Source organism: Manis pentadactyla, chromosome 2 (assembly GCF_030020395.1).
Source record: "Manis pentadactyla isolate mManPen7 chromosome 2, mManPen7.hap1, whole genome shotgun sequence".
NCBI lineage: Eukaryota > Metazoa > Chordata > Mammalia > Pholidota > Manidae > Manis > Manis pentadactyla.
Window position 1 is genome coordinate 145,776,471 of NC_080020.1, and position 19,767 is coordinate 145,796,237.

Sequence of the window (19,767 nt, forward strand, 5' to 3'; positions counted from 1 at the left end):
ATGGACCACCTGTGCCTTCCACATGACGTGAGGAAAACCGCACTTCGCCTCTGTGGTCTTCCTCCCCAAAACCCATAACCCCAGACTAATAATGAGAAAAACACCAGACAAATCCCAACTGAGGGACACCTGACAAGTCGTCCTCAAAACCGTCACGGTCATCAAATCCAGGCATGTCTGAGGGGCTCTCACAGCTGTCCAGGACCCAAAACAACTACATGGAATGTAGGGTCCTGGATGGGATCCTCTGTACCTGGAAATTTTCTTAGTTCCCATGTGAACTTTACCTGATATTAATAGAGCCACTCCTGCTTTCTTTAGGACTGTGATTAATGTTTTCAGGGTATATTTTTTCATCCTTTTATCATCAACATTGAACATATACATAAATATAAAATGCCTCTAACTGTGCCAGGATATGACAGGGGAGACAGAGAAGCTCCTCAGGAGACAGGGCACTTACCTGGCAGGTATTCTGTGCTGGATAGAGGGGTGCTGTGGGATTATGTCAGGAATGGCCCAGAACCAGGGTCCTAGGATGGTACAAGGGATTCAGAACCCTTGGCCAGGTAATCCATTTGGAATCTGGCCCTCATTTGGGAATAAGACATTTCTGGTTTATTAGTTATATTTTTGCATAATATAACTGCATGGTCAGGTACTCTACATACCTGCCTAAGTTTTCCATTCCTGAGACAGTCAAGCTGACAGGCTTCCCACCAATGTGATCCACGCTACAAGCAAAATACCTGAATTGGGCCTCACAGGGTCAGAGTACAAGAGACATGGACTTCTCAGCAGCCAGCCCCAGGGCCATAAAGGACATAAGGCAGTCATGTGGTTAATCAGAAGGTCTGTTGAGATCTTACAGTGCTGGGAATTCCAATCCTAATCATCAGGACACTAAGACATAAGCGACTTCAATCCTAAGGGCTAGGGAGTCTGGTTCTAGGACAGAACTCTTCACAAGCGTCTTCAGGGTGTGACATAATTGACAGAGTTGGACTGATTGTGTGCACATTGTCTTTGTAAAGTTCTAATTATTGCACATCCCTTCTGCACTCTGCAGGCGACCCAGATATTGGCCCCACTGGGCAAAAGTAAAGGTACTGTAAAGAAATCCCCAGAAATCACCTCCCTTTTATGCAAAATGATACAGATTCTGCTATGTGGTATGTCCACTGACCCTGAGCCACATTTTCTAGGAACCCACAGTCCCTCAAGCTGGAATCACTAAACCAGAGAACACATGGTGTGGAAGGAAACTATTAGCACTCCTGTTTCTGGTAAGTTCTAAGGCTGCATAGTGACCTGCACACTTTCCTGTTTCTTCCTTCTATGTTAGATTTCTGTGGGAAAGACCAGTCTACTTTGAAGGTTACCTCCCTGTAAGAGCCAAAAATCAGAACTGCCAATGAACACTGTGATCAGTCAAGGAATGCACGTTTTTTTAAGTCTCATGAATTACCTACAATGTGAATATATGAAAATTCTCAAATAGCAGGCCTCAGAGTAGAAGGTCCCATTAAGGAAGATGGATGTGAACATATAGGTAGCAGGCTTCAGTCCACTCCAGGTGGTCTGGAGGTGGGCCTGGGCATCCTAGTGAGTCCTCAAGGGAATGAACATTTCACAGAGGGCATCAACTTGGCATAAAGGCCAGTGAGGTGAGTCTAGGAGATGGGAACACAGCCTTTCGACACTCATCTCTTCTTACTGGCCTCTATGCCCTCAACCCCAGATTAGCTCTTTATCTCTCCAGATGGCAGGGATATAAAAGCCAGGTCCACCAGTTTCCAAACTGTGTGATCAGAATGACTTGAGAAGCTTTAAAATAAAGATAAAGAGTCCAGGTTTCCCAACATCTAATCCCTGAAGCTGAGACCTAAGCCTGGGGTCTGTGTCGTCAAGAGTCCCTCCAGGAGTCTGAGGAGGAACCAGATTTGGGATCAGCTCTGTGGAAACATTTTCACCACAGTTCTCATCTGTGAGAACCTGGGTAACTGTGGAGGGCCACGTGCTTGCTTCTGGAAAGAGAGGGGCAGAGACCCAGATGCAGGCAGCTCCAGGCTGTCCCCAAATACCATGATAAATGAGTTAAAAGAAATTCATTCAGATGACCAAATATGTATTTCCCAGGAATATTTGGTCTTCATCCACAGCTCCTGAAAATACTTCAGAGCTTTAAAGGTGAAATGGGTGTTTTGTCATGTTAATGAGAGACTTTTGGACCCCCACCCAAGGGCAGGGGCTGGAGGCTGAATCAACCAATGGCCAATGATTTAGTCAGTCATGACTATGCAATGAAACCCTGTCAAAACCTGAAGAGGAGCGTCTCTCTCTCCTGCACCCTGCTTCTCTGTTGAAGAGAGAGCTTCCATGCTGGGGGAACCAGAAAGCTTCCATGTGCCACCGAGCCAGGCTCCCAGCTCCAGGAGGACAGAAGCTCCTTTATTTGGGACCTTGCCCTGTGTCTCTCTTCACCTGGCTGCTAACTTGTATCCTTTACAGTATCCTTTATTAAACTGGTAAACATGAGTGTTTTCCTGAGTTCTGTGAACTGCTCTAGCAAATTAATCAAACAAAAAGGGGAGGTTGTGGGGACCTCCAATCTATAGCCAGGAGGTCAGAAGGGCAGGGAACTGCCTGGGGCTTGTGACCAGCGTGTGGAGTTGGGGGTGGAGGGCTGTCATGTAGGACAGAGCCCTTAACCTGGGAAGTCTAGTGTTGTGTCCAGGCAGATAGCATCAGAGCTGTAGGGGATGGACGGACGGACACACACACACACACACACACACGCGGCTTCCCCACTCTGTTGTGTAAAACAAGTGCCCATCCAAGTTTCCAGCTTCTGCTATGGCCTGGCCCCACACAGCAAACAAGAGCCAAAGGCACTGGCAGCTTGTAGCCCAGGAAGTACCCAGCCCCTTCCCCAAGATGCAGACTTGGGAGGCCATGAGCTCCTCAGTCTGCCGCACTGTGGGAGGAGGCTCCAGGAGTGCTTTCCCCAGAATTCAGTCTGTGGTATGAAAGTGCCCTGCAGTACTGTCCCTGGACTTCTGAGATTTTGCACCCAGTACTCACCCAGCCCCTCCACTGCACTGTCACGGAACCACACCCTAGAGGTTAACACACAGCCGTGAGAGCAGATGCCCATCCCCCACCACAGGCCCAACCGCCACACACCCTCCAGAGACCCCTGCTCTTTCTCAGCACCAGCTGAAAAGGCCTGGGGTCTAACCACCAGGAGGATACAACCAACATTTTACTAAACTGTCCTAAGTATGAGTTTTTGGATTTAAGATGTGGTCTCTTAAAGATGTCCTGTACTTGGCTTCTCCTGCAGCAGACCCAGGCTCCAGGGGAAGCCATCCTGTTTCAGGCTCCTGGGGCCAATGGCTGTACCCTGCTCTTTCCACCTTGGCACAGAATGTCTCTCTTAATCTGTAGGCACTGCAATCTACAACAAAACCTCTGAGTAGGAGTGTGAACTGCAAAACCTCGAACTCTTTAAGCAAACAAGTCTGACTGCATAGGGGTCTCATACCAGCTATGCCTCCCACTCATTCCCATGATTGGGGGTGGGGGGAAAGGGTGCACGGCGCCCAAGCAGAAAGCAGCATTCCACAGTGACAGTCACCCGCAGACTGAGCATTTGGCTTCCCCCAGTGGGCATGGGCCTAGCCTGGAGTCCAGTACAGACTGCAGCCTGTCCACTCCATGACCTGGGTAGTTTCCACACAGGAAGGTCACAGGGCCAAGGGCTCGGTTATGCAACCACCAGAGTGGATTCAAAAACTAGGATCCCCCTTACTTCTTCCAGAGAGCACTCAAGCTCAAATCCAGCCTATTCACTTGTCAATGTTTTTGCTGGCCAAGGTCAACTCCTGAGTGGCCGAGAAGGCAAATGTCACTCCACAGTGAGACGCAGTGGGGCCCACAGTCATGGGCCTGGCAGGTAGACACAGTTACCCTCCACCTCAGCAAGCACTGAGAGGTACTAGTTTTCATTCAAAACTTGTTTTAACCTTGTTGATCAACAGTGTAAAAATCATTCCCCTTAAACTGTGATCTTTTATGGCCAAATTATTGATAATATTTTTATAACCATCTTAACATCTTGGAGGCAGTACTGTTTCCAAAAAAACACTCCAATGTTATAATAAAAGTCAAAAGGAAAATGGATTCTGATAGGCAGAAATCGAAAATCCAAGTTGTTTTCTCTTCTCTACACTGTAGCATACCAGCAACATGAGGAGGTGGAGGCAAGAGATCCCCGGGACCACCACCAGACAGACTTACTATGGCAGACAGCGCTCCAATTTCCCACTCAGACCAACACACACTGGTTGTAGGTCCATAGATTCTCACACTGCTGCAGCAATTTATTTTGCAACTTCACTGAGGTATACTTAGTATGTAAAAAGTTGTACATATTTAATATGCATAATTTGATGAATGTGGACATACAAATACACCTTAGTATTAAAACCACAAACAAGGAAACAGATATGTCTATCACCTCCAAAAGATTTACCTGAGTTCTACAAATGGTCCCTGACTTAACAATGGTTTAACATTAAAACAGTGAAAAGTGATACGGCTTCAGTGGAAGCTGTACCTGGACTTCTGAAATTTGATCTTTTCATGGCTAGTAATACATGGTCCAATCCCCCCTTAGGATGTTGTGCAGTGGCAGTGAGCCGCAGCTCCCACTCAGCTACATGATCATGGAAAAAACAACCACTGCACTCATAACCATTCTGTTTTTCACTTTCAGCACAGTATTGAATAAATTGCATGAGATATTCAACACTTTAATATAAAATAGGCTTCATGTTTGATGATTTTGCCCAACTGTAGGCTAATATAAGTGCTCTGAGCACATTTAAGGTAGACTAGGCTAAGCTCAGATGTGTGGTATGTTAGGGGTATTAAATGCACTTTCAGCTTATGAATGTGTTTATTAAGTCAAGGAAGGCCTGTTGTTTGCTAATAGCCTAAACTCCCCTACCCTGCAACACATACCCAGAGCAGGGATACACATTTTGTTTTTCAGGAGGGAGTTAAGATAAAACACTTTAAGCTTTCCTCATTTTAGGCACTTCAGCAATGCTCTCATTTAAAGCTCTGTGTGGCCTACTAATATTGTTCTATCACATCTACATCATCTACATGCCTGGTTCAAAGACTATTAAAGTAGGACAATGCTACTAGACCAGCACATTTGCAATCCAGCATGCAGACATGAATCCCGCGTCACCATCACCTCTGTGCCATTTGGCAAGTAAGTCTCACTTGGCTCATTTCCTTCCTTTATAAAATGGGGAGTGGGGAGGGGATGAATATACACATCACCTGGCTTTAATGAGAATTTATGAAAACCTATATGAAAGCTGCTTTGTAAACTGTAAGGTACCATTCAGAGAACAGTGGAGAAATAGCTGGAATGCTATGAATTCAGCTTCTACAGTCCATCAGGTAAAGAAGGCATGTGGGCAGGGTGTTGGGGGCAGGTGGCAGCAGGAGGACTTGCTTTTTTGTCTTTAATTTGTTTTTCCAGATCCTAGGAAGCCACACTGCTAGGGCACATTAGCTAAGATAGAGAAGAAAAACGCTTGGTTAAACTTTGATCATCACCTCAACCATCAGAAAACGATGATTTCAAGTGACTACATAAAGAAACATTAAGTTGCAATTGTATGAAGCTTCAATCTGTACAAAAGTGCTATGGGAAGAAAAATGGCCCACAGGGACATACAGGAAGTGTATAAGGTCCTCCTGCCTCTACAAATAACTCCTCTGTCAAAGGTTTGTTGATAAGCTGGGAATCACCACTACAGGCAACGCTGAACACTATCTGGTAACAGTACAAACCCAAGCCCAAGGCCCATATCCTGGCTTCAGCTCATCTGTGAGCTGCTGAGCTGACTGGGGACTTCAGGAGGTACAAAGCTCTCCCTCCACGGGATTTGGGCTCCTCTCTCCTGCCCCTCCAGCCCTTCCCAAAGCCTTCCTTCACACTCCCTTCTTTAAATTCCCAAAAGAGACTTGCTTCCAATTTGTATTTAGTTGCTAGAGAGTTTTCCAGGGGGAAAAAAAAATCAAATTCATCATACAGTAAGGAAAGAAAGATGTGGGCTCACAGCCTGCTCTGCCCTTATGTGAACTGGGCTTTGGCCAAGCCGTTTAATCTCTCAGGGTATCAAGTGGTCCCCAGTTCAAGGTTAGCACTCAGAATTTAACAGGCTGCTACAGTATCATTACCATGGTATGTCAGAGACATGAGAAGCAGAAAGAACATGGGCTTCTAAGCAGCTGACTTTGGTTAAAATGCTGTTGTACAAGTTCAACTTAAGACACCAGGCAATCTCTCAACCTCCTATGGCTTAGTGTCTTTATGAAATGGGAATAATAAGATGTGCGTTTCAGACTGGAGATACTAGATATGCAAGACGGTGTGTCCAGTGCCAGGCACCTGACCAGCAGTACCACTAGACTAACTGTGGTAGAATCAGCTCTGCATACTTTTTGGCAACGAAAGTCAGTATTTATTAGGCAATTATTTAACCAGTTTATTTAATTAATTATTACAGATGTAGCCACTATAAAAACTGTAACATCAAAGGCCGTGGCCACGCCTAGATACTCTCTTAAGGGAGACCTGATTGGTCTAGATGCAGAGCTCCAGCCCGGATTCCCCAGGCATCCTGGTGAAGGAGATAGTGGCAATAAGGGGACAGGGATGGTCCCTTCTGTTTTGGCAGAAACTCAATTTTTGGCAGATTTCAGCTATCTTAAACAGCTCTAGCTCCAAAAACTTGACAACTGAGAAATGCATCTTGTATGTAAAAAGTCTTTCTAAATAATCCCTGGGGGCAAAGTGAGTTATCAGCTGTCTCCAGAATAACAAAAAACTGGGTTACAGTAGAATTAAGGCGACTTTACTAAGTATTTAAACTCTGGGAAAATTGTTATTATACAAACCAAGGCTGCTATGAAGACAAGCAATAAAAATTTCCTTTACTAAAAGAAATATTACTAGATAGCATTTGTATGTATTAAGGGTAACAGGCATCTTTCCTTTTCATTTTTTCCTGTGCTCTGCACAGTTAAACCATTGTTCCTTCTATTATAGAACAGAAAATAATGAATATGGATGTAAGTTGTTTATCAGCTTAAAATAGACTACTATGTCTTATGTAAGCCTCATGGTAACCACAAAGCAAAACCTGTAATGGATACATAATGAAGACAAAGAGAGGAATCTAAGCATACCACTCCAGAAAAATCTTCAAAGCAGAGACAAAAAGAAGAAAATGAAAGAATTACAAAACAGCAAGAAAACAATTGGCAATAGTAAGTCCATACCTATCAATAATTACCTTAAATGTAAATGGACTAAATCCTCCAACCAAAAGATATGCAGCAGCTGAATGGATTAAAAAAAAAAAAGACCCAGCTATTATGCTGCCTATAGGAGACTCACTACAGATATAAGGACCCCCAGACTGAAAGTGAAGGGACAGAAATATACCCTGTACAAATGGAAACCAAAAGCAAGCAGGGGTGACTTTACTTATATCAGACAAAATAGGCTTTAAGCCAAAGATAGGAGACAAAAAAGGTGATTATATAATAAAGAGGTCAATTCAACAAGAAGATACATTTGTAAATATTTATATGTCCAATATAGCACACCTAAATATATAAAGAATATATTAACAAAACTGAAGAGAGAAATAGAAAGCAATTTAATAATAGATAGTAGGAGACTTCAATATCTCACTTTTAGCAATGGAGAGATCATCCAGACAGAACTGATAAGGAAATCTGTACTTGAGCTACATGCTAGACTAGATGGACTTACTTCCATTTATCAAATGGGGGGGGGGGGGCGGGCAGGGGATGAATATACACATCACCTGGCTTTAAGGAGAATTTATGAAAACCTATATGAAAGTTGTTTAAATATTTTGTAAATTCTCCCTTAGGATGATGTGTAATGGCAGTGTTAGGCCACATAAAAGTATTAAATTTAAAAGTAATGAAACCATATCAAACATCTTTTCTGATCACAATGGGCTGAAACTAGAAACCAAAAAAACAGGAAAGGTCCAGAAATATGTGGAGATTAAACAACATGGTACTGAACAATCAAGGGATCAAAGAGGAAACGAAAAGGGAAATCAAAAAATATCTTGAGACAAGGAAAAATTTATATACACTATAACAAAATTTATGGGATACAGCAAAAGCAGTTCTAAGAGGGATGTTCATAATGATAAGCACATATGTTAGAAAAAAACGGAGATCCTGAACAAATGACCTAACCTTACACCTCAAGGAACTAAAAATAGAAGAAGAAATGGAATCCCAAGTTAGTTGAAGGAAGGAATAACAAAGATCAGAATGGAAATATATGAAATAGAGGCAAAAAAAGACTAAGAGGTGGTTTTTTGGAAAGATAAACTATATGAACCTTTAGCTAGACTCACCTAGAAAAAATTAAAAGGACTCAAATAAAATTTTAAATAAAAGAGGCGTACAAAACTGACACTGCAGAAAGCAACTACCATGAACAATTACACACCAACGAATGGGACAACCTAGAAGAAATGGATGAATCTTAGAAAGATACAACCTATCAAGACTAAATCATAAAGAAATAGAAAATCTGAATAGACTGATAACTAGTCAGGAGATTGAATCAATAATCTAAAACCTCCCAACAAACAAAGTCCTGGTCCAGGTGGCTTCACTGGTGAATTCTATAAGACATTTAAACAAGAATACCAATACTGGTCAAATTCTTCTAAAAAGCAGAAGAGGAGAAAACACTTTCAAACTCATCTCATGAGGCCAGCATTACCCTGATACAAGAAAAGAAAATTAGAGTCTAGTATCTCTGATGAACACAGATGCAAAAATCTTCAACAAGATACTAGCAAACCAAATTCAAAAGCACATTAAAAGATCATACACCATGATCAGGTGGAATTCATTCCAGGGATAGATGGATAGTTCAACATCCACAAATCAATCAATGGGATATATCACTATATCACATTAAACAAATGAAGGATGAAAATCATATGACCATCTTAATAGATGCAGAAAAAGAACCTGAAAAAATTCAACATTTGTTAATAAAAACTCTCAACAAACTGAGTTTAGAGGAAATGTTATCAACATAATAAATCCCACAAATAAATAAATAAATAAATAAATAAAGCTATAGTACTCAAAATAAGACCTAACAGTGAAAAACTGGTAGCTTTTCCTCAAAGATTAGGAATAAGACAAGCATGCCCACTTGTACCACTTTTATCCAGCATGCTAGAAATCCCAGCCAGCTTAAGAGGGTAAGAAAAAAAAAGAAAAGTCACCCAAATAAGAAAGGAAGAAGTAAAACTGTCCCTATTTGCAGATGATGTGATATTACATACAGAAAACTCTAAAGGCTCCACAAAACTGTTAGAATAAACAAACTCAGTAAAGACGCAAGATACAAAATTAATATACAAAAACCACTTGCATTTCTATATGTGAATAATGAACTATCAGTAAGAGAAATTAAGAAAATAATGCCATTTACAATTGCATCAAAAAGAATAAAATGTCTATGTGTAATTTTAACCAAGGAGGTGAAAGATCTGTATATACTGAAACTGTAAGACACCGGTGAAATAAATAGAATAAAACGTAAGTAAGTTATTTTGTGCTCACAGACTGAAAGAAATGATATTGTTAAAATGTCCATACTACTAAAAGCCATCTACAGATTCAGTGCAAATCCTATCAAAATTCCAATGGCACTTTTATCAGAAATTGTGTAAACAACCCTAAAATTTGTATAGGATCACAAAAGATCCTGAATAGCAAAAGCAATCTTGGGAAAGAAGAACTAAGCTGGAGACATCATACTTCCTGATTTCAAACTATATTACAAAGCTATAGTACTTATAACAGTATGGTATTGGCATGAAAACAGACACCGAATACAAAGGAACAGAATAAAGAGTTCAGAAAAAATAAACATACATGTATAGCCAATTATTTATGACAAAGGAGCCAAGAATATACAACAGAGAAAGTATGGCCTCTTCAATAAATAGTGTTGGGAAAACCAGATGGCCACATGCAGAAGAATGAAACTGGACCATTATCTTAAACCATACACAAAAATCAACTCAAAATAGACTGAAGCCTTGATACCAAAAATCTTCTAGAAGAAAACATTAATTTGTCTTGGCAATAATTTTTTTTAACTGACACCAAAAGCAACAGTAACAAAAGCAAATATAAACAAGCAGGGATGCATACTAAAAGGCTTCTGTACAGCAAAGAAAACCATCAGCAGAGTGATGAAATGGGAGAAAATATTTGCAAATCATGTATGTGATAAGAAGTTAATATCCAAAATACATAAAGAACTCATACAACTCAATAGCAAAAACACAAGCAATCTAATTTTAAAATGGGAAGAGGATCTGAATAGACATTTTTCCAAAGAAGACATGGAGATGACTAAAAGGTACATAAAAACATGCTCCATATCACTAATCATCAGGGAAATGCACATCAAACCACAAGATGATTACCTCATACCTTGCAGAATGGCTATCTTCAAAAGACAAGAGATAAGTATTGGTGAAGATGTGGAGAAAAGGGAACATTTGTTTATTGTTGATGGTAAGGTAATTGGTGCAGCCACTACAGAAAAAAACATGGAGGTTCCTCAAAAAATTAAAAGTAGAAATACCATATGATCCATCAATTCCACCCCCACTTGAAGGAAATGAAAACAGGATATGGAAGACATACCTGTACCACAATGTTCACTGAAGTATTACTCACAATAACTAAGATACAGAAACAATCTAAGTGCCCATTAAGGGATGAATGAATTAAGCGTGCGCGCGCGCGCGCACACACACACACACACACACACACACACACACACACAATGGGATATTGTTGAACCATGAGAAAGAAGGAAATCCTACCATTTGCTACAACATGGATAGACCCTGAAAGTATTATGCTGAGGGAAAATAGGCCAAACAGAGGACAAGTAATACATGGTATCACTTAAATGTGGAATCAAAAAAAAATTATAGAAAGAGTAGTAGAAAAGTGGTTGCCAGGAGCCGAAGTGTGGGGGAAACTGGCAGAAGTTGATAAGGGTACAAATTTTCAGTTGTAAGATCAGTAAGGTCCAAGGACCTAATGTATAACATTATGACTATAGTTACTCACACTGTATTGTGTAACTGAAATTTGCTGAGAACTTAAATGTTCTCACACACACAAAAAAAGGATACATATGTGAAGAGATGGAGGTGTTAATTAACTAGATGGTCAGAATTCTTTCACAATATCTATGGTATATCAAATCACCACAATGTATACTTTAAGTATCTTATAATTTTATTTGTCAATTATATTTCAATAAGGCTGAGAAATAGAAAATGATGGGTATTAGGATTGTTGCTAACCTGTATACTCTGGATGTTCACTATGAGCAGCTGACCGTTTGTGAAATCCAGGTCTCCCTTTACTTAACCCTTGAGTCCTGTCACCTAAGTCACATCTTCCCTCCCCTATAACACCAAATCCTTCTACCCATTAGGCTTCTTTCCTGAAAAAGTCTCCAAATAGCTTTTCAAAAGATAAAAAATCTTCAGCATAGCATGGGAAGCCTTTCCCATCTTCCACTCCCCGGAAACAGCAGCCAGCCTCCCACAAACGTGAACCAGTCAACAGCCAACTGCATGCACACAGGGAGAATGAAGTGCAGACCTTATATTTGTTATGCCAACGATTTTGGTGTAAAAGGAAGGGGTTTGCCACCTTGCTCCTCCCATGGTCCCCACTCCCCAGAAGAGGCAGGGTCAGGACCAGGGAGCTCGAAAGACATGGCTCCTGAACCTGAATGGGGTAGGCTCTGCAGAGACAAGACCATGGGAAAGGGAAGTGCCTTCCCCAGAAACAGGATCTTAGGGAACCCCCTCGGCCCCTCGGAGATGCACTTGGGATGCTCCACCCTTCTCAGATTGCTCCCTTCTGGCCCCAGGTGTGCATCCAAGCTGCAGCAGTGCCAACTCTGAGGGCCCAGTAACAGGAGACGCATCTGAGGCTGATGTCCCATTTGCCACTTCAGCAGACTTATATTGCTTTCATTTCTTTACAGATACCCCGAAAGACAAAGCTGACCATGCTATCACTCTTCCTGCTGGCACTTCTGAGACTACTGGCCAATGGCTGGGCCCCCACCCATTACTGTGCAAATGACTTGCAGACTGTAGGTCCCCTTACCCAGCTAAGCCACCCAGCCTGCCTTTTGCCAAGGTGACTCATTATACCTCTGCCCAAACATCCCCTCATTCTTTACAACTCGCTCCAAGCCCAGCCCTCTCTGGTTTTTCCAGAGTCCTGTCTGAGGGCAGGTCCACTCTGCCTTGGGCACCAGGGACTCACTTATAGTTACCACAGCCCCTGCTGTCAGGCTCCTGCCCCATCCCCCAAGGGCATGAGAAGGGATCGTATCTTACATGTGATTGTAGCTGCTAAACAGAGTGCTAACACACTCCCTGCAAGAAAAAAAGTGCAGAATCTAGTTGTTGCTCACATAAACATATGAATGGATATATCTAGTGACTCTCACTGAACATTTATCTGAACTACGCAAGTAATTTTTAGGAAGTAAATTGGGTTTTGGTATATAGTTCATGAACTTGTAATACAAATTATGTGGGTATAAATGTTTTCTAAGTACATTTTCATGACGATCTACTTATGGTTCTCTAATCTCTAATCAAACCCAGGAATCAGCTGTTTGCTGAATAGTAATGGACTCTAGCCGAGTGCTCACAGAGTATGCTGCTGTGAGGTGAGCACATTACTTCCCCTACCTCACAGCCTTCTGTAAGAGAAATTTCCAGAGAAACTTAAAACAATAACTTAGTCTGTTCATGTAATTCATGATCAAGAACTTTCTAAAGTAGTGTCAGCTTCTTTTCCTGATGAATTACTAATGAACCTGGATGATCAGATTTGAGGATCTGCACTAATTTCCAGTTTATATCACCATGAAATGAAACTGCATTCCACTTCAGTGACTACTTAAAAAATTGAGTGCCATAATACGAATTTTTTAAATGTACTGGGGAATCTCCCAGGATTGGATATGAAACTCCGCAGTGCTGTATGCCTTATATAAGGCCTGGAAAAGAAACCCGGGAGTGCCTGTCAGTGCACAAGGGGATGTAAGCTAAGAGGGGCCAACAAGGGGACAAAGGAGGAGGGCTTAGAATCGATCTGCACAGTATGAGCACCAAGCTCTCAATTCCACAGCAGGACCTGGAATCATAATGAACAGCACCCTAGACAAGTGGGATGCATTACTTTCTCCAAAAGAAATCATAAAGGATAATAAGGGGAAGACACTCACTTAACCTACCCTTGTGAAATGCTACATATGAGTTCTATGCCATTCTGATTCCCACACATTGAACGGGAACATACTGAAATAAAGAAGGATCAGAAAAACAAGTGGTCAAAGGGAAAATTACCACTAACAAAAAGCAGCTTTAGACCAAATGAAAGAGCACTCTAATTTAAACTAATAAATTTGTGGAAGTCAAAGTAAGAGATTTTATTGTCTCAAGTTGCAGATTCAAGAATAGTTTAAAACAATTTGTGAAGGACAGATGTAAAATAAGGTCATAAAGCATAGAGTCATTGAATGGAAAAAAACAAGATCTGTCTATATGCTGTCTATAAGAGACTCACTTCAAACCCACACATACACAGACTGAAAGTAAAGGGATGGAAAAAGATTATTTCATGCAACTAATAGGGAGAAAAAAGCAGGAATTGCAGTACGTGTATCAGACAAAATAGACATCAAAACAAAGAAAGTAACAAGAGACAAGGACATTACATAATGATAAAGGGGTCAATCCAACAAGAGGATATAACTATTGTAAATATTTATGCACACAACACAGGGGCACCTACATATGTGAAACAAATACAAACAGAATAAAGGGGGAAGCAGAATGGAATGCATTCATTTTAGGAGACTTCAACACACCACTCACTCCAAACTACAGATCAACCAGACAGAAAATAAGTAAGCAGACAGAGGCACTGAACAAAGTATTAGAACAGACAGACCTAATGGACATCTACAGAACACTCCATCCAAAAGCAACAGGATACACATTCTTCCAAAGTACACATGGAACATTTTCAAGAATAGATTATATACTAGGTCACAAAAAGAGCCTCAGTAAATTCAAAAAGATTTAAATTATACCAACCAGCTTCTCAGATCACAAAGGTATGAAACTAGAAATAAATTACAAAAAGAAAATGAAAAAGCCCACAAACACATGGAGGCTTCACAACATGCTCCTAAATAATCAATGGATCAATGACCAAATAAAAACAGAGATCAAGCACTATACAGAGACAAATGACAACAATAATTCAACACCGCAAAAATCTGTGGGAAGCAGCAAAGGCTATGCTCAGAAGCCTATCTCAGGAAAGAAGAACAATCCCATATGAACAGTCTAAATCTACAATTAATGAAACTAGAAAAAGAAGAACAAATAGGCCCTAAGTCAGCAGTAGAAGGGACATAATAAAGATTACAGCAGAAATAAATAAATTTGAGAAGAATAAAACAATAGAAAGAATCAATGAAAGCAAAATGGTTCTTCAAGAAAATAAACAAAATAGATAAACCCCTAGCCAGACTTATCAATAAAAAAGAGAGTGTACTCACATAAATAGAATGAGAAATGAGAATGGAAAAATCACTACAGACACCAGAGAAATACAAAGAACTATTAGAGAATACTATGAAAAACTGTATGCTAACAAACTGGATAACCTAGAAGAAATGGACAACTTTCTAGAAAAATACAACCTTCCAAGGCTGACCCAGGAAGAAACAGAAAATCTGAAGAGACCAATTACAAGCAAGTAAATTGAACTGGTAATCAAAAAACTACCTAAGAACAAAACACCTAGACCAGATGGTTTCACTGCCGAATTTTATCAAATATTAAGTGAAGACCTAATACCCATCCTAATACCCAAAGGGAAATCAGGAAAAAAAGTTTTCCAAAAAGTAGAAGAGGAGGGAATACTCTCAAACTCATTATATGAGGCCAGCATCACTCTAGTATCAAAACGAGGCAAAGACACCACAGAAAAAGAAAATTACTGACCAATAACCCTGATGAATATAGATGCAAAAATACTCAACAAAACACTAGCAAACCAAATTCAAAAATACATCAAAAAGATCATCCATTATGATCAAGCAGGATTTATTCCAGGTATGCAAGGATGGTACAAAATTTGAAAACCCATCAACATCAGCCATCACATCAACAAAAAGAAGGACAAAAACCACATGATCATCTCCATAGATCCTGGAAAAGCAGTCGACAAAATTCAACATCCATTCATGATAAAAACTCTCAACAAAATGGGTATAGACGGCAAGTACCTCAACATAATAAAGGTCATATATGACAAACCCACAGCCAATATTATACTTAAAAGCAAGAAGCTGAAAGCTTTTCCTTTAAGACTGGGAACAAGACAAGGATGCCCACTCTCCTGACTTCTAGTCAACATAGTTCTGGAGGTCCTAGCCACAGCAATCAGATAACACTAAGAAATAAAAGACATCCAGATTGGTAAGGAAGAAGTCAAACTGTCCCTGTTTGCAGATGACGTGATATTGTACATAAAAAACCCTGAAGAATCCACTCCAAAACTACTAGACCTAATATCTGAATTCAGCAAAGTTGCAGGATACAAAATTAATATACAGAAATCTGTTGAATTCCCATATACTAATGATGAACTAGCAGAAAGGGAAATCAGGAAAACAATTGCATTCACAATTGCATCAAAAAGAATAAAATACCTAGGAATAAACCTAACCAAGGAAGTGAAAGACCTGTACTCTGAAAACTACAAGACACTCCTGAGAGAAATTTAAAAAGATACCAATAAATGGAAACACATCCCGTGCTCAGGGATAGGGAGAATTAATATTGTCAAAATGGCCATCCTGCCTAAAGCAATCTATAGATTCAGTGCAATCCCTATCAAAATACCAACAGCATTCTTCAACAAACTAGAGGTAATAGTTCTAAAATTCATATGGAACCACAAAAGACCCTGAATAGCCAAAGCAATCCTGAGTAGAATAAAGCTGGGGGACTACATTCCCCGACTTCAAGCTCTACTACAAAGCCACAGTAATCAAGACAATTCGGTATTGGCACAAGAACAAAACCATAGACCAATGAAACAGACTAGAGAACCCAGATATAAATACAAGCATATATGGTCAATTAATATATGATAATGGAGCCATGGATATATAATGGAGAAATGACAGCCTCTTCAACAGCTGGTGTTGGCTAAACTGGACAACTACATGTGAGAATGAAACTGGATTATTGTCTAACTCCATACACAAAAGTAAACTCAAAATGCATTAAAGACCTGAATGTAAGTCATGAAACCATAAAACTCTTAGAAGAAAACACAGGCAAAAATCTCTTTAATATAAACATGTGCAACTTTTTCTCCTTGGGCAAGGGAAACAAAAGCAAAAATGAACAAATGGGACTACATCATGCTAAAAAGCTTCTGTACAGCAAAGGACACCACCAGCAGAACAAAAAGGCATCCTATAGTATGGGAGAATATATTCATAAATGACATACCCGCAAGGGGTTAACATTCAAAATATATAAAGAACTCACACATCTCAACACCCAAAAAGCAAATAACCCTATTAAAAAATGGGCAGAGGATATGAACAGACACTTCTCCAAAGAAGAAATTCGGATGGCCAAAAGGCACATGAAAAGATGTTCCACATCGCTAATTATCAGGGAAATGCAAATTAAAACTACAATGAGATATCACCTCACAGAAGTTAGGATGGCCAACATAGAAAAGAATAGGAACAACAAATGCTGGCAAGGATGTGGAGAAAGGGGAACCCTCCTACACTGCTGGTGGGAATGTAAACTAGTTCAGCTATTGTGGAAAGCAGTATGGAGGCTCCTCCAAAAACTAAAAATAGAAATACCATTTGACCCAGGAATTCCACTCCTAGGAATTTACCCTAAGAATGCAGGAGCCCAGTTTCAAAAAGACATATGCACACCGCCCCCTATGTTTTTCGCAACACTCTTTACAATAGCCAAGAAATGGAAGCAACCTAAGTGTCCATCAGTACCTGAATGGATAAAGAAGATGTGATACATATACACAATGGAATATTATTCAGCCATAAGAAGAAAAGAAGTCATACCATTTGCAACAACATGGATGGAACTAGAGAGTATTATGCTCAGTCAAATGAGCCAGGCGGAGAAAGACAAGTACCAAATGATTTCACTCATCTGTGGAGCATAAGAACAAAGCAAAAACTGAAGAAACAGAACAGCAGCAGACTCACGGAACCCAAGAATGGACTAACATTTGCCAAAAGGAAAGAGACTGGGACAGGTGGGTGGGAAGAAAGGGAGAAGGAGAATAAGCAGCATTATGATTAACACACATAATGTAAGGGGGACACAGGGAAGGCAGTATAGCACAGAGAAGACAAGTAGTGACTCTACAGCATCTTACTCCACTAATGGACAGTGACTGTAATGGGGTATGCAGTGGGGACTTGATAATAGGTGGAATCTAGTAACCACAATGTTACTCATGTGATTGTATATTAATGATACCAAAATAAAAAAAAATGTATTTGAGCACAGAGAACAAGCAGAAATAGGAGGGAGAAAAGAATAAATATTGATTGGATTGAATAGAACCCAATTACCTGGGTGAATTTTGTTTGGGAACAGTGTGTTTTAAAGTTAGCTAGTAAATAGAACTATGGTTTATAAATAAAATGATATGTTTATACATAAAAAAAAAAGGTCGTAAAAGAAAGCTAGTGAACTGGGTGCTGCTGTCCTACACTTAGGGTCAATATTTTGGAGACGAGACTGTACCTTCCAGCCAGACAGGACACCAGGCTACTGAACAGCGACTCCTATATCGCTAACCCAAAGTTCCAAGTGATTTCCAGGGCTGAGGAGTTTCTGTTATACAGAAATACCGTTCTGTCCACCAACTCTTACCATGGAACCACTGGATGTCATAAACCACTTGCTGTACTGCAACTACATGCTAGACACACACGAGCACATTTCTCATACAGTTAAAACTTTCCTCAGAACCACTTATCCGTTTGCATGTTCTAATGCAGACTTAACCTTCCCAGCATCAACTTGGAACGAGCCTTTCCTGGACTGGAAGCACCCGAAGGCAGTCCTGTTTATCCGGTGCATCCCATGCAGTGCACAGAAGGCCCCAATTCATACAGACTCAAGACCACCGACTAGGCAGAGGAGCTGAGGCCCCATGAGGTTTCTAGACCAGAGGTGCCCATGGTCAGCTTCACAGCTCCTCAACACGAGCACATGCTAAAGCAGGACCAGAAGCCTCAATTTTCAGCCAGGTCCTCTGAGAACTTATATTTTATGTGGCCGACAAATCAAGGCTGTAGTTACTGTCCCTTTACTAATGTAAAACTGACTGTGCAAAAGGAGCCCTTGAGGCCACAGTGGCAACTACTCCACCTTTTTAAACGAGAAACTGCATGCTTACCTTTGGCGCTCAGTTATGAGAGATGAATAGCAAACTGCACAACTCCTTGAAAGGTGAACTGTTAGCTAATCAAACCTGGGAAATTATGGAGCTGCAGGAATTCTCCAAATTCCCAACTCCACCTCAAATCTCAGCAGAGAATTATGGTCTCGGAAATCACTTGTACAAAAGGAACATGAAATCTGAAAAGAAACAGAAAGAACTGAATATTAGGACTGCTGTTTTTCTTTTCTTAAGTAACTGCTTGAGAAGTAAATGGTTACTTGCCCGAAACCAGTGTTTTTAAGACCCCAGAAAAAAGTTGCTTTGAACCTACTGACCTTTACCCAAACAAAAATGCTGGTATCCTTGCCCACCTGTCAGCCCTGGTTAGCTCTGAGGCAGACGTCAGGGGGGCCAACCACATGCAAGTGGTGGAGGGGAGAGGCGGGGAGGGCGGGGACAGCGGCCATAACCGAGAGACCCAAACTCCCAAGTCTGTTCCAGCCTCCTCCACACCACCCCCGCCCCATTCAAAGCCTGCCAAAAGGGATGCTGCCTAGGGGACAAGAAGCAGTGTGGGAGCCTAATGAGGGAGGAGGGCTGCAGAGGGCATGGACGTTACGCACAGACACTTCCTCTATGGCACTGGCCATTTTTGAGAAAGGCCACCCACCAGATCCATAGCCTAATGCTAAAAACATCCCACAGGAAACTGGTAATAACATCCCAAAACTACAGGAAATTCAGACAAGGGAAGCCCGACAGAGGTGACTTGCATGCCACTCTGCACTGTTCCTTCACGTCACTACACATTGAGAACTATTTTCAGTCCTTGCCTAACGTTTCTGAAGGGACCCTAAAGCTCGATGGATCTCCAAGTAAGTTCACTGACATTTTTAATTACATTTCAAACCCAAAGGGGATCTATCCTGACAGTTCACTAAGAGATGATCTCTTAATTCATCCCTGGCATGATTATGACCCAAAATATTAAAAACCCATAGTAAAATCAAGTTCTATTTTGGTCAAATAGAGAAAGATAATTCAAGTAAGGTGATCATAAAACTG

The 19,767-nt window shown here is 40.8% G+C and overlaps 1 protein-coding gene across 5 annotated transcripts in view; it reads right to left on the reverse strand.

The window, feature by feature from the left end:
- The window catches only part of NCK2 (NCK adaptor protein 2), a 144,410-nt gene that overhangs the window by 49,245 nt on the left and 75,398 nt on the right, over positions 1-19,767 (reverse strand). For 4 of the 5 annotated variants that reach the window (XM_036920991.2, XM_036920984.2, XM_036920958.2 and 1 more), the window contains one exon: positions 18,718-18,899. The exons of the other annotated variant lie outside the window; for it this stretch is intronic. The gene's annotated coding sequence lies outside the window, so the exon portion shown is untranslated. The remainder of the gene's footprint in view (positions 1-18,717; positions 18,900-19,767) is intronic. 5 annotated transcript variants of the gene reach the window in all.